This window comes from Phoenix dactylifera, chromosome 18 (genome assembly GCF_051530095.1).
Source record: "Phoenix dactylifera cultivar Ajwa chromosome 18, Ajwa_hap1_PhDact_Kaust_v1.1, whole genome shotgun sequence".
Taxonomy (NCBI): domain Eukaryota; kingdom Viridiplantae; phylum Streptophyta; class Magnoliopsida; order Arecales; family Arecaceae; genus Phoenix; species Phoenix dactylifera.
In genome coordinates, this window is record NC_143207.1 from 10,868,857 (window position 1) to 10,883,746 (window position 14,890).

A 14,890-nucleotide genomic window follows, 5' to 3' on the forward strand; every position below is an offset into this window, starting at 1 on the left:
ATTTTAGGCATTTGTGTTTACTATTATATGCCCCATGCTCCACTATTACCATGATAAGTAGCGTTATCCCATTCTGCTACTACTCTTCTTGGTTTTTGGGTAGTACATCTATTCCTCCTATGTCACGAGTAGTTGACCACCATTCTTGGACTCCATTAATAGTCCCATCTTAAGCTAATAGCTCTCACCCTCTTGAACTTATACATTAAATATTTAGTCTCGCATCATTAGTGTATCGATCTGCACTCTTACTATTACAGCATGCACCTCTGTTGATGTATTGACCTCTAGATCACAATTAGCTGAATGTGGTGTAAATAGAAGTAAATGGATCGTAGTTGTTGAGTACTCTTGAGGTTAGTAGGGCTTTTCTATTTTTATCATCCAAAATCTCCCTCTCTCTCTCTATGTATCTATTTATCTCTCTCTCTCTCTCTCTTTATATATTTATCTGTCTGTCTATCCATCTATATATCTATACTAGAAAATCAACTCCAACATGCAAAGTTTGGTGGACTATGAAGCCTTTCCCTATTATTTTTATTTTTCTTCCCCACACATTGTAGTAGATCTAAGTAAGAAGCTTATATGGCAATGTGGCTCAAAATGCAAAGCTTTTTAGAGGATTTTTTAGTGGTTAAGCAATTCCCCTCATCTGCTAGGCCGATAGCGAATTTATTACTATCTATAACATGAAATTCCTAGAGTCCGTAGTTTAATAATTAATGTATCATTAATTATGATTATCAAATATATGTTTAAATAATTAATTCATGTTTGTCTTCCATGGTGCAGAGTTCATCTCTGAAATGCCATGAAGTGTTAGTTGGTGGCCATGAGCCGATGCCTCAAGACCATGTGGTAGGAAGGTGACTCTTTTTTTTTGGTACAACGACAGTTCTCATTCTGCGGATGTGGATGCGGCCAACAAAATCAGAAAGCAACAAAACAGATAAGAAGCCCAATACCCTGTCGCGCTCCATCTATATGAAGCCTCTAGAGTGGTGGGCCGCGTAGGATGCAACCCAATGAACTGCATCATTCGCTTTGTTGTAGGTGTGTGTGGCCTGATGGGTGCCACACTTCTACAGTAATCTGTGAATGTCAAGAAGCAGGGGCCTACCTTCATCTACACGATCCCGACCCCAGACCCAATCCATCACCGTGGCCGAGTCGCCCTCAAGAATGAGTCGATTCGCATTCAGGGTCCGTCGGGCAAAAGAGATGCCCTCCTAGGCTAGAAAGGTGACTTTTAGAGTGGGACACTTTTCAATGAGAAAAGAATAAGAAACATTAGATATTCACAAGTAGGCCTTATTCTAGGCTATTCAACCATCCCTGAGCATATTTAGTCAAGTTGGATACCCCTAAAATGATAAGAATTTACCATTATCTATAATCTATATTTATCTAATGTTTATTTATCTACTTTCTAGAATTAGAAAACCCTAGAATTAGTAGACTTCGAGGTCTTTCCTTCATTTTTCTGCTCTCCCCACAAATTTTAATAAATATAGGTACATGGCTTGAGGTCTAAAGCATTTTGGAGGCCCTTGCTTAAGTATCGAGTGTATTACACATGAGGGGTTCTCCAAACAGCATGGAGTGTTAGTGGGTAGGCACTTGTCGTTGCCTTTGAAGCTATGTGGCAGAAAGAGGAGTTCCAGAGCGGGATATTAGTAGGCGGCCCATTTCAAATTGGTCAAGCATTGTAAACTCCTCCATATTTGGAAATATATTGATAAAGTCTAGTTGAGTTGTGTACTCCTAGACTACCAATTTTTCATTATAAATAACCTCTATTTATCTACCATCTATCTACTATCTATAATGGGAAATTAAGCCCTAAGTTCAACATACAAAGCTTATCGCCCCGAGTCATCTCCTTGGTTTTTTCCTCTCTCCACAAGTCATAGTAATTTTAAGTGAGAAGCCTAAGTAGTAATATGGATAAAAATTTGAAGCCTTAGGAGGCTTTTGGATATAAGCAAAAGACATGCACAATGCATTGCATGTGAGAGGAGAAAAATAATTCATAGATTTCGATATCCCCAATATATCCTAGATCTTGATTCTTAGTATAGGTAACTGTTGCTAGAAATTGGACCCGGGGGCAATCTTCGGTCGAGGAGAGGGAACGACTGTTAGTCCTCACGGCGGGGCGGCGGTCTGTCGGCGGGCGGCGTCCTCCGTCCGGGGCGGTCGGAGAGAAGGAACAGCAGGTCCTCGCAGCGGGGCGGCGATCCGTTGGCTGGCGGCGTCCTCCGTCCGGGTGCCTGCACACGAACCGGTGGCCGGGTTCTCCAGCGCCGGCCCTCCGACGCTCAAGTCAGGGAGGGGGCAAATAGTGGGGAGAAGGAGATAAACAGTGATTTTTGGGTGTATGAATGTTCCAATCCCCTCTTGAGAGGCCAAGGCTCCCTTTTATATGCGGGGGTCGGTTTACCTGTGATGTAACAGGGCGAGGCCGTAGTACGGCTTGGCATGTTGTTCAGGTCGGCGCTCGGTCAGGCGAATCATTGCACTGATGTCGGCGGTATGGCCGAAATCAGAGACTTATCATAGTCGACTAGACCCTGCTGGGTCGATTTGCCGTGGAGAGCTGGGGATCCGTAGATGTCAGGAACCGTGCGCATTTATTGTGGAGTAAGTCGGAGATCCGCATTTATTATGGAGTAAGCCGGAGATCCGCATTAATGGTGGAGTAAGCCGGAGATCCGCATTTATTATGGAGTAAGCCGGAGATCCGCATTTATTGTTGAGTGTGCCGGAAGATTACAGCGGCCATGCGCAATAAATGCCGGAGGGGTGTTAGAGTACGGTCCTCGGACATCGGGGTTTCTCTTAGGTCGGAGGTTTCGGGGTCGGTCGTCTTGTAGCCGAGCGTTCCGAGGTCGGACGCTGACTTCGGCTGTCCGGGGTCGGAGGTTGTACGGCTTCTTAGGGGCATTTATGTCATTTTGGGGGAAACTTTATTCCCCCCAACACTACCCCCCGACTTCCGAGTTCGAGCGGCTTGTGGAGCTCGGACGTGGGAAGTAAAGTCTGTCACTAGGGTTGGGGGGAAGGTCTCGCCCGCCCCCTTGTGCTTTCCGGAGCTTTCATGGTGAGATATGCGCCCTTTGGCGTCTCGAGGCTGCTTTATTCGGTGAGCTAATGATGGAGCTCGTATCATCATGCTTCTTGAATCGCCAGGATCATTTTACGGCGGATTAATGATGGGGGACCTCGAGCTCGTCGAGGCGGTGTCTCGATTCCGTAATCGACGTTTCTGGCTCATTAATGAGTGTGCCGTTACGGGGTTTGAAACGGACACGCGGCGCAACCCGAGGTCGGACGCTTTCGATTTCATGTTACTGGATCATAATTCCGAAGAAGTGGAGGCCTCATCGGGGCTCCACGTGTCCCAGATCTTATTAAACGAGGGGAGCGGGGGTTACGTCCGCTCGTTCCTCAAGACGATTTGATTCTGTGGACCCATGATGAGGCCCCGAGATCCGATGGGACAACGCTTCGATTTCGTATCCGATTTATTAAACCGGAGTGAATACGGTGCCTCGGCTTCCGAGGTCGACACGTGGCGCAACCCGGTCGGGGGGATGGGAACCGACCCCGTCGATCTGGGCCGTCAGGGGGGTCTATATAAACCCCATGAGTCTGCCCTAAAGGTCTTGTTTGGCTGCCTCTTATTTTCGTCGTCTTTCCCCCCTGCTTCCTCCCTCAGCTGAATCTTGCTGGTGGTGCCCGGAGCGATTTTCGGCAATGTCCAGTAGGTTTTCTTCCCGTTTTCACTAGGGTTTCCTCTTTTCTCCTCCTCGTCAACTTCCATTTTCTACTCTTAACTTTTGCTCCACTCTTCCGTGAGAATGGGTTCCGGTCCCGAAGAGGTTGGGTCGAGTCTGTCGGAAGAGGAGCTGGAGTTAATCCGCTCCCGTTTCTTCTTCCAGCCCGGGTTTCGCCTTGAAACCGCAGGGCCGGAAGACAGGGTGACGCAGCCGCCCCCAGGTCGGATCGCGGTTTACCGCGAGACACTTTGGGCGGGCCTGCGTTTTCCCGCCCATGAGTTCGTGAGCAACTTGCTGGCCGAGTACCAACTCGTCCCGGCGCAGTTGTCACTCTTCCGAGGCGCCCCTTCCTCGATTCATGAGTGGAAGAGGAAGTTTTTCTTTCTGGCGTCTGCGGCGCCTTGGGGGTTCGAGCCAAGGTGGGGACACCCTCGGCTGAAGGCCCTCAACAAACTCTCCGAGCCCACGGGGAGGGAGCTGAGGACCCTGGACTCTTTGCGAGCCCTCGGGAGGGGCAACGACCTGACCGAGCTCCTGCGGGAGGACGCCCTGGCGAGCGTGGGTCTGAGCTCGGCGCGCCCCGAGGGTAAGGGCGGTTGCATTATTCTATTTATTTATTTCTTATTCTCCGTCTTTACGGTCACTGGTCTGACTCTTAACAAAATTCTTGATTTCAGATATTCCACGCATGCCGACCAGCAACACATCACCTTTCTCTCGCCTGAGGAGGCGAGAGGCCGAGGCCGGGGGTGCTGTGCCCCAGCCTCGGAAGAGGGCGAGGACGGACGGCGCTTCTTCGTCGGCCGGGACGAGTGGCCCCGAGGCGGGGGCCCCTGCAGCCGACCCGAGGCGGGAGCGGGTTGTTGGTGATGCGGGCCCGTCGGCCCCTCCTTGCCCTACCCCCCTTTCCCAGCGGGGGGAGCCGTCCGTGGTCCGGCCGCAGCAGCCAGGACCCGGGCTTACCCGAGGCACCGAGGCGAGCGGCTCCGGGACCTCGGGTTCGATCGTGCCGAGCTCTTCTCGGGCTTTCCGAGAAGAGTCGGCCGAGCCGGACTCTTCTATTTCCGAGGGGCGCTCGGCCTTTCAAGATGCCGAGGTCGCACGCTCCATGTTGCGGCGTGCGGTGCTTCCAGCGGACCGGGCCGTGTTCCGGGGTATTTCGCTGGAGGAGGTCGTCGGCAGTGCTTACTGCAACACCGCCCGGGTAAGCTTTCTTCTTAATTTCCCCGAGTTTTTAGCGTACATATGTGCTTTTCAACTCACAATACCCTCGTTTCTTTCTTTTCAGCATATTCTCGAGCTCGACACCATGGCGTTCATCGCCCATGGGTATCGGGAAGAAGTTCAACAGCTCGGCCAGCAACTGGAGCCGGCCAAGAAAAGAGTCACCGAGCTGGAGGCGGCGTTGGCCGCGGCCGAGGCTCGGTGGACAGCCACCGAGGCTGAGCGCCTTGCCATGGTGGGGGCGCTCGAGGAGGAGAAGGCGGCTCATGCCCTGACCAGGGCAACCATGCGCGGCACGGAGGCGCGCTTAAGGGAGGTCCAGGCCAGGGTCGCGGCCCTCGAGTATGAGGAGGGGGTCTTGCGCCTCCGACTCGGGCAACTTGAGGCCCGGGAGAGGAGGGCCCTCGAACGAGCCGAGCATGCTGTGGAACTCTTCAAAGAGTCGCAAGAGTTCCGCGACATGTTGGAGGAGGAGACGGTCGACGGTTTCCTTCGAGGCTTCGAGAACTTCCGGGAGCAGGTGCGCCGGTACTGCCCTCAGTACGACTTCTCGACGGTCCGTCCGAGGGAGGACCGGGGCTGGGGGTCCGACGTGCAAGCCCTTCCTGCCATCCTGACGTCCGAGGCGGGAATATACGAGCAGGACCCCGCCGAGCCTTCGACGGGGGTAGCCGAGGCGGACGGTGTCATGGAGGCGGCTCCGGCGGCCGAGATCGATGCTGTCCCGGAGGCGGCGCCCGAAGCTCCTGCTCCCGGCCCCGAGCCTGTTCCGGAGGAAGATCATGAGGTCATCAATGTGCCGGATGACCCCCCGGATGTGGCTCCCGCCGCTTAGGACTTAAGCATATTTTTCTTTTCTTTTTCATTGTATTCGGGGTCGGCCCTTGAGTGGCCGACTTCCAATTTTGTAATTGGCCTTCCGGTCCTTTGTTAATGAAGAAATATTTTTGTCATTCTGTGTTCGTCTTTCCCTCTGTTGTCGTGGATGAGGCTAGAACCTTAGCTAACCGCCTCGACGACCTCTAACTTCGTATTTTAATCTTTGAGCTGCTTAACGAAGCTGCCCTTTTCCCTGGCTATATCTTAGCCTTCTCGGATTCCAGTCGTCTCGACCAAAGGGAGCTCCGAGCTTAGGTTTCTAGAAAATTTCTCTAAGTCCTATAACTCGGATCTTAGAGTCGTGGGAGTTGCCACGTTTGGCCTTTAGGAAAATCTTAAGGTACCGAGGTCGGGCCTTAGCCCTTCAAGTGGGACCGGAATAGGTCTATTCGTGCCGCTATTCGGGGAGTTTAGTCGGGTTTCCGAACTCAACTCCGAACCTCTCATAGGGAGCGCGGGCTAATAAACAAGTTATTGCCGAAGGTTTTCATAGTTATCGTTCTCGGACCCTGCCGAGATTTCGGTGAACAAGGCTGGGATTCCCAAAGATCGCCTTGGTACCTGTGCTTGGCTGGTACATTCGTGGCCGGGACCACTTTCTCAGCTGGACGTCGGAGTTTACTTAGAAGAGCCGAGTTGGGCCCTACTTTATGAAGCCTTAGTACGGATTGCGGAGACTTGACGAACAGAGCAGGCATAATGAGGTTGGGAGGTCGGTCTTAAGCCGACCCAGCGAAGAAGCCCGGCTTTGGGGCAAAATAAGACTCCAACATTGGACGAGATCCCGCTCGGCAATATGTAGATAAAATTTGACAAGGAGGGCGTCTAGTTGGGTGTACCTCTTGCATTCTCGGGGTCATGCTTCGCATGGTGGAGTAGGTCGCTTCCCTTCCTCATCGACCTCCGGAGTCATTTTTGACTTGTAAAAGGGGCTCGGGCTTCCCATGGACCCGGCGACTCCTGCCGGAGTTGAGAGGATCTGGGGAGGCTCTGTTGATTTGTAGCCCTTTTTGAGATCGAGGGGGCTTAAGACCCTATGGTCGGACCTCGGAGCGCCTCAACCTTGGTCGAGGGATCTCACATCAGGTCGGCGGATTCGTGGACGCTTTGCTGACCTGTGATACCTCCCGAGGTCGAGGGAGTCTGGTTCTCTACGGTCGACCCTCGGGGCATCCCGACCTTAGTCGAGGGATCGTTCGTCAGGTCGGCTGGTCTGGGCACGCTCTACCGACCGGCGACGCTTCCCGAGGTCGAGGGAGTCTGGTTCTCTACGGTCGACCCTCGGGGCATCCCGACCTTAGTCGAGGGATCGCTCGCTTCGGGGATCGGGGATCGTCGACCGCTCCCGGGGGTCCACTTTGTGGCGCCCCGGGTGGAGCCACCCTTTCCACCCCTCACGGCGCCTTCTCGAGGTCGAGGGAGTCTGGTTCTCTACGGTCGACCCTCGGGGCATTCCGACCTTAGTCGAGGGATCGTTCGTCAGGTCGGCTGGTCTGGGCACGCTCTACCGACCGGCGACGCTTTCCGAGGTCAAGGGAGTCTGGTTCTCTACGGTCGACCCTCGGGGCATCCCGACCTTAGTCGAGGGATCGCTCGCTTCGGGGATCGGGGATCGTCGACCGCTCCCGGGGGTCCACTTTGTGGCGCCCCGGGTGGAGCCACCCTTTCCACCCCTCACGGCGCCTTCCCGAGGTCGAGGGAGTCTGGTTCTCTACGGTCGACCCTCGGGGCATCCCGACCTTAGTCGAGGGATCGTTCGTCAGGTCGGCTGGTCTGGGCACGCTCTACCGACCGGCGACGCTTTCCGAGGTCGAGGGAGTCTGGTTCTCTACGGTCGACCCTTGGGGCATCCCGACCTTAGTCGAGGGATCGCTCGCTTCGGAGATCGGGGATCGTCGACCGCTTCCGGGGGTCCACTTTGTGGCGCCCCGGGTGGAGCCACCCTTTCCACCCCTCACGGCGCCTTTCCGAGGTCGAGGGAGTCTGGTTCTCTACGGTCGACCCTCGGGGCATCCCGACCTTAGTCGAGGAGGTGCTACGGGGGGCCGCGAAGGTACTACCCCGTTGTTGGTGTCGAGCGCCACGGGGGACTGCGAAGGTACTACCCCGTCTTTCCGAAGTGTCGAGGGGTCTGGGCACGCACTGTCGACACTCGGGGCATCTCGACCTTAGTCGAGGAATCTTGCACCAGTCGACGTTTCACCGTCCTGCGATTCTTCCCGAGGTCGAGGGAGTTTGGGACTCTACGGTCGGGCCTCGAGGCATCCCGATTTTGGCCGGGGGATCTGAGGATCACAGACGACCCAATATTAGAAGAGGATTACAGTCATCAAAATGAGAGAAATATTTGCAGAAAAAGGAGCTGAGTCCATTATCCTGATTATCTTGAACCCCTTGGGGTTTCACTGGTAGTACATTCGTAAATTCTCGGAGTTCCAGCTTCGTGGGATCAGAGTCCCTTCCAGGGACTTCAATTTGTACGCCCCTGGCCGTTGTACCCGGGCGATTTGATACGGTCCTTCCCAGTTTGGGGCGAGCTTTCCTTGCTCGGTTGGTTGAGAAGCCTCGGCTTTCCTGAGGACGAGGTCCCCTACTTTGAAGAGCTTGGGCTTAACTCTGGAGTTGTAGTATTGGGCCGTTCGCTGTTGATATCTCGCCATGCGCACCCGGGCGACCTCTCTTGTCTCTTCGACGAGGTCCAAATTGCTCCTGAGCTGGGAGGAATTGGTATCGGGGTCGTAATGCTCCACCCTCAGAGAAGGCAAGCCGATCTCCAATGGGATGACGGCCTCAGTGCCGTATGCTAGGTTGAAGGGGGTCTCTCTCGTGGGCAGTCGGAACGTGGTCCGGTACGCCCAAAGGACATTGTACAAGTCCTCGACCCACTGTCCTTTGGACCGATCAAGCCTAGCTTTGAGTCCCTGCAAAATAGTTCGGTTAGTTACCTCAGTTTTCCCGTTTGTCTGGGGATGGGCAACCGAGGTGAAGCGATGATCAATGCCGAGCTCAGAGCAAAACTCCCTGAAATGAACATTGTCAAATTGTCGACCATTGTCAGATATAAGGATACGGGGTAGTCCGAATCGGCAGATTATAGACTTCCACACGAAGTCCCGCATCTTTCGCTCGGTGATCCGGGCAACAGGTTCGGCCTCGACCCATTTGGTGAAGTAGTCGATGGAGACGACCAGGAACTTTCTCTGTCCGGTGGCCAGGGGAAAGGGCCCCAGGATGTCGATCCCCCATTGGGCAAACGGCTAGGGGGCGATGATGGAGGTCAGCAGAGCTGAAGGTCGGCGCTGGATATTGGCGTTTCGTTGGCACCGATCGCACTTGCGGACGAAATCCGTTGCGTCCTTCTGGAGTGTGGGCCAGTAGTATCCCTGCCGCAGGATCTTATGGGCCAAGGCTTGACCCCCCAGGTGATTTCCGCAGATCCCTTCATGGACCTCTCGGAGGGCGTAGTCCGCCTCGGAGGGGCGGAGGCATCTGAGAAGGGGAGAAGTAAATGATTGTCGATAGAGTTTATTCTCGTACAAGACATACCGGGGAGCCTGGCGCTTGATTCGGCGAGCCTCCGTCTCGTCATGAGGTAGAGTTCCGTCCTGAAGATAGCAGACGAGCCCGTCGATCCAGCTTGGCTCGGAGTCGATGCACATAGTGGGCTCGGGTTCCTCCGTGCTGGGGACCCGAAGATACTCGAGCGCTGTTCCCTTGGGAAGCTCGCTCATGCGGGAGGTGGCCAGTTTGGATAGCTGGTCTGCCCTGAGGTTTTTCGCTCTGGGAATATACTGAATATTGAAAGAATTCAGGGCAGATGTGAGTTCCCGCACCTTTTGGAGATACTTTTGCATGGATGGCTCTTTAGCTTCAAAATCTCCTTGGACCTGGTTCACCACCAGCTGGGAGTCGCTAAAGGCCGTCAGGTCTCCCACTTTTAGTTCTCTCGCCAGCTTGAGCCCGGCGATGAGAGCCTCATACTCGGCCTCATTGTTCGAGGCCGGGAACTCGAGGCGCAGAGCTTGCTCGGCCACCACTCCATCTGGACTGGTGAGGATAAGTCCGGCCCCGCTGCCCCCCGGGGTCGAAGACCCATCCGAGTGCAGGACCCATGGCTGCTTCGGGGTCTCCTCCACGGACTCAGATGGCGGCTCGGGGTCGTCCGGAAGGGTGCACTCCACGATGAAGTCGGCGAGTATCTGAGCTTTGATAGCCGGCCTGGGCCGATATTCTAGGTCGAATTCCCCGAGCTCGACCGCCCATTTGGCGATCCTCCCCGCACGATCCGACCTCTGCAATATCTGCTTCATAGGCTGGTCGGTTAATATAGCTATCGTGTGGGCTTGGAAGTAAGGCCTGAGTCTCCGAGCCGAGATGATGAGAGCGAAGATGGTCTTCTCAAGTTTAGAATATCGGGTCTCAGCATCCCTGAGAACCCGGCTGGTGTAATAGACCGGCTTTTGGAGCTTGTCTTCTTCCCGGACGAGGACCGAGCTTACTGCAGCTGGGGAGACGGCCAGATATAAGTAAAGAATTTCGCCCTTCTGGGGCTTGGTGAGCAGCGGGGGAGAGGCCAGAAGGCTCCGAAGCTCTTCAAAGGCTTGCTGGCATTCTTCTGTCCACCGGAAGTCTTTCGGCCGTTTGAGGCTCTTGAAGAAGGGGAGGCAACGCTCGGCTGATCGAGAAACAAACCTTCCTAGGGCGGCTACCCGCCCCGCGAGCCGCTGCACCTCCTTAACTGTCTTTGGAGGCGACATCTCTTGCAGTGCCCGGATTTTCTCCAGGTTGGCTTCAATTCCGCGTTGGGTCACTATGAAACCCAGGAACTTGCCCGAGGTGACTCCGAACGCGCACTTCGCCGGATTGAGTTTCATTTGGTATTTTCTGAGCTTGGCGAATGTCTCGCTGAGATCGGCTATGTGGTGTTCTGCCGCTTGGCTCTTTACCAGCATGTCGTCCACATAGACTTCCATGTTCCGGCCGATCTGGTCTTTAAAGATTTGGCTGACCAGTCTCTGATAGGTGGCCCCAGCGTTTTTCAGGCCAAAGGGCATCACCTTGTAGCAGTAGGTGCCCTTGTCGGTGATGAAGGCCGTCTTCTCCTCGTCTTCTGGCGCCATTCGGATTTGGTTGTATCCTGAAAAGGCGTCCATAAAAGTTAGCAGTTGGTGTCCTGAAGTGGAGTCGACGAGCTGGTCGATGCTCGGGAGAGGGAAGCTGTCTTTTGGGCAGGCCTTGTTCAGGTCGGTGTAGTCCACGCACATACGCCATTTTCCGTTGGCCTTCTTTACGAGGACTACATTGGCGAGCCAATCCGGGTAGGAGACCTCCCGGATGAAGCCGGCTCCGAGGAGTTTGTCCACCTCCTCGGCCGCAGCTCGTTGTCGCTCAGGGGCGGAGCCTCTTTTCTTCTGCTTTACAGGCCTGCTGGTTGGCCTCACCTGGAGTCGGTGGACCATGACCTCGGGGTCAATTCCTGGCACGTCCGCGGGCGACCAGGCGAAGACGTCAGCGTTGTCCCGCAGGAAGCTGACGAGGCGATTCCTCTCATGGGCGCCGAGGCCGGAGCCAACCTGCACGGTTAGCTCGGGAAAATTTTCTTGTAGTGGGATTTGAATAAGGAGCTCACCGGGCTCTACTTGCTTCTTCCAGAGGGTGTCCCTCGCATCGAGGGTTTCTATGGGCAGTGAAGGGCCCATCGGGCGGTCTGGTGCCTCGGCTGGTTGCTTTACTGTGTGGGCCGCCATGTAGCATTGCTTGGCGACCAGTTGGTCTCCGCGGACCTCGCCCACTCCTTGGCCGGTGGGGAACCGCATGAGCAAATGGCGAGTTGAAACCACGGCTCGAAGGGCGTTTAACCCTGGGCGCCCAAGGATGGCGTTGTAGACCGAGGGCAGACGGACCACCAGGAAGTCCGTCCTCACAGTGCTCTCCCGGGGGGCGAGGCCAACTGTGACAAGGAAGCTAGCCTCACCTTCAACCGGGACCGCATCTCCGGTAAACCCGACCAGCGGGGCATTGATTCTCCGGAGGTGTCCTTCTGTCAACCCCATTTTTTGGTAGGCATGGTAGTACAAAATGTTGGCTGAGCTTCCATTGTCAACTAGGACACGCTTTACATCAAACCTATTTACAATCATTGAGATGACCACAGCGTCATCGTGAGGGGTCTCGACCCCTTCTAAGTCCTCGTCCGAGAACGAGATGACTTCATCAGTGCGTGGGCGCTTCGGGGGTGCTCCCTGGGCGGCTGTTCCTGCCGAGGTCCGCCCAATCATGTTGATGGTGCCGGCGATAGGCCTGTTGCCGCCAGGATTTTCGGTTGGTGCGACATTCTCCGCCGGCCTCCTTTCCTCATGTCGGTTCCTCACGAACCGGTTGAGTACTCCCCGTCTGATGAGCGCTTCTATCTCGTCCCGGAGTTGGAAGCAGTCCTCCGTGTCGTGCCCGCGATCTCGGTGGAAGCGGCAGTACTTCCTGGAATTTCGGGGAAATCCCGTGTCTCGCATAGGAGGCGGGGGTCGGAAGAAGTCCCGACCCTCAATTTCCATCAGGATCTCGGCCCGAGGAGCATTGACGGGTGTATAGTTCTCGTACCTCGCCTGGTACGTCCGGGGCCGTGGTGAAGACCTCGGACGAGGAGGTGTCCTCTGCTGAGGTCGCCCCTGCTGACGGGGCGGGCTCCTCAGTCTGGGGAGATTCTTCTCTCGGCGGGGAGACCGGCTCCTTTGTCGACCGCGCTCCTCGCGGCGCTTCTTCCGCTTCTTCGAGGTGGGCTCGATTGCCCCCCGCCTGGAGGCGACTGCCTCCTCGGCCTTGGCGTACTTTCGGGCTCGGGCCAGCATTTCGGTGAAGTCGGCCGGGAAGCTCTTCTCGATGGAGAAGAGGAATCGGTAGGAGCGGACCCCAGTCTTCAGAGCCGACATGGCTATCGACTGGTCTAGCTCGCGAACCTCCCATGTGGCGGCGGTAAAGCGGTCCAGGTACTCTTTGAGGGACTCCCCCTCCTTCTGCTTGATGTCCAGGAGGGAGTCTGATGTCCGTCGCTGGCGCCGGCTGGCAGCAAAGTTGGTGGCGAACTGCCTGCCGAGCTGCTCAAAAGAGGACACCGTGTTCGGCTTCAGACCAGAGAACCAAAGCCGAGCGGTCCCTCGGAGGGTTGCTGGGAAGGCCTTGCAGAGTATGGCCTCCGAGGACCCTTGTAGGGCCATGAGGGCCCGATAACTCTCCAAGTGGTCGAGGGGGTCGGTGATTCCGCTGTAGGGCTCCACCTGAGGCATTTTGAACCTCGCGGGAACTGGCTCGTCCTTGATCTGGCGGGAGAAGGGGGACTTGGTAGTGAACTCAAAGTCCCCTTCCTGTCTTGCCTTCTTGCTGTGGAGTGCCGCAATCTGGCGCTCCAGATGCTCGACTTTTCGGTCGAGCACCCCCACCCGTGGGATTGTCGCTGTGGTTTGCGCCAGCTCACGGTGATCCGGGGCTGACTCCGCCTCAGAAAGTTGGGGTCTCCGGTCGAAACCTTCTCCCGGTAACTCTCTCCGGGGAGAAGCTCGTTCTCCATTGTTGGCTCTGGAGGAGCCATGCAAATTTTGGCTGGGGAGAACCGGGCCGTTGGGGAGACACTCCGGCGGGGCCTGGGCCTGCGGGGGAAGTGCCGGTAAAGCCTCCACGCGCCGCAGGCCCTGAACGGCGGCGGCCAGGGCCTGGACTTGCTGTGCCAGGGCATTGAACTGTTCCGGCTGGACCTGAGGAGCTGGGTCAGCCGGAGTTGGAGAATTCTGGACGGAGTGTCCAGGACTTTGTGGGGGACGCCGGGAGACGTTAGAGGTTCCTTTACTTCTCAACTTCATGACTGCTACTCGGGCCCTTCCTCTAGCGCCAACTGTTGCTGGAAATTGGACCCGGGGGCAATCTTCGGTCGAGGAGAGGGAACGACTGTTAGTCCTCACGGCGGGGCGGCGGTCTGTCGGCGGGCGGCGTCCTCCGTCCGGGGCGGTCGGAGAGAAGGAACAGCAGGTCCTCGCAGCGGGGCGGCGATCCGTTGGCTGGCGGCGTCCTCCGTCCGGGTGCCTGCACACGAACCGGTGGCCGGGTTCTCCGGCGCCGGCCCTCCGACGCTCAAGTCAGGGAGGGGGCAAATAGTGGGGAGAAGGAGATAAACAGTGATTTTTGGGTGTATGAATGTTCCAATCCCCTCTTGAGAGGCCAAGGCTCCCTTTTATATACGGGGGTCGGTTTACCTGTGATGTAACAGGGCGAGGCCGTAGTACGGCTTGGCATGTTGTTCAGGTCGGCGCTCGGTCAGGCGAATCATTGCACTGATGTCGGCGGTATGGCCGAGATCAGAGACTTATCATAGTCGACTAGACCCTGCTGGGTCGATTTGCCGTGGAGAGCTGGGGATCCGTAGATGTCAGGAGCCGTGCGCATTTATTGTGGAGTAAGTCAGAGATCCGCATTTATTATGGAGTAAGCCGGAGATCCGCATTAATGGTGGAGTAAGCCGGAGATCCGCATTTATTATGGAGTAAGCCGGAGATCCGCATTTATTGTTGAGTGTGTCGGAAGATTACAGCGGCCATGCGCAATAAATGCCGGAGGGGTGTTAGAGTACGGTCCTCGGACATCGGGGTTTCTCTTAGGTCGGAGGTTTCGGGGTCGGTCGTCTTGTGGCCGAGCGTTCCGAGGTCGGACGCTGACTTCGGCTGTCCGGGGTCGGAGGTTGTACGGCTTCTTAGGGGCATTTATGTCATTTTGGGGGAAACTTTATTCCCCCCAACAGTAACGATTTTAGGGTTGAACTTCACCTTAGACTTGTGAAGGTTAAATTTTTGGGCCAATATCATACAATAGTTCACCATCAATGCACAAGGCTTTACTTGAGAGGTTCTTCCTCTTCATACATTCTGAGTATAATAGGTAATCTAGCTTTATAATTATCATGTTACTATGGTTAAAAATCAATACCTCTCTGCATTTTGCACTACGTTGTGAATACTTTC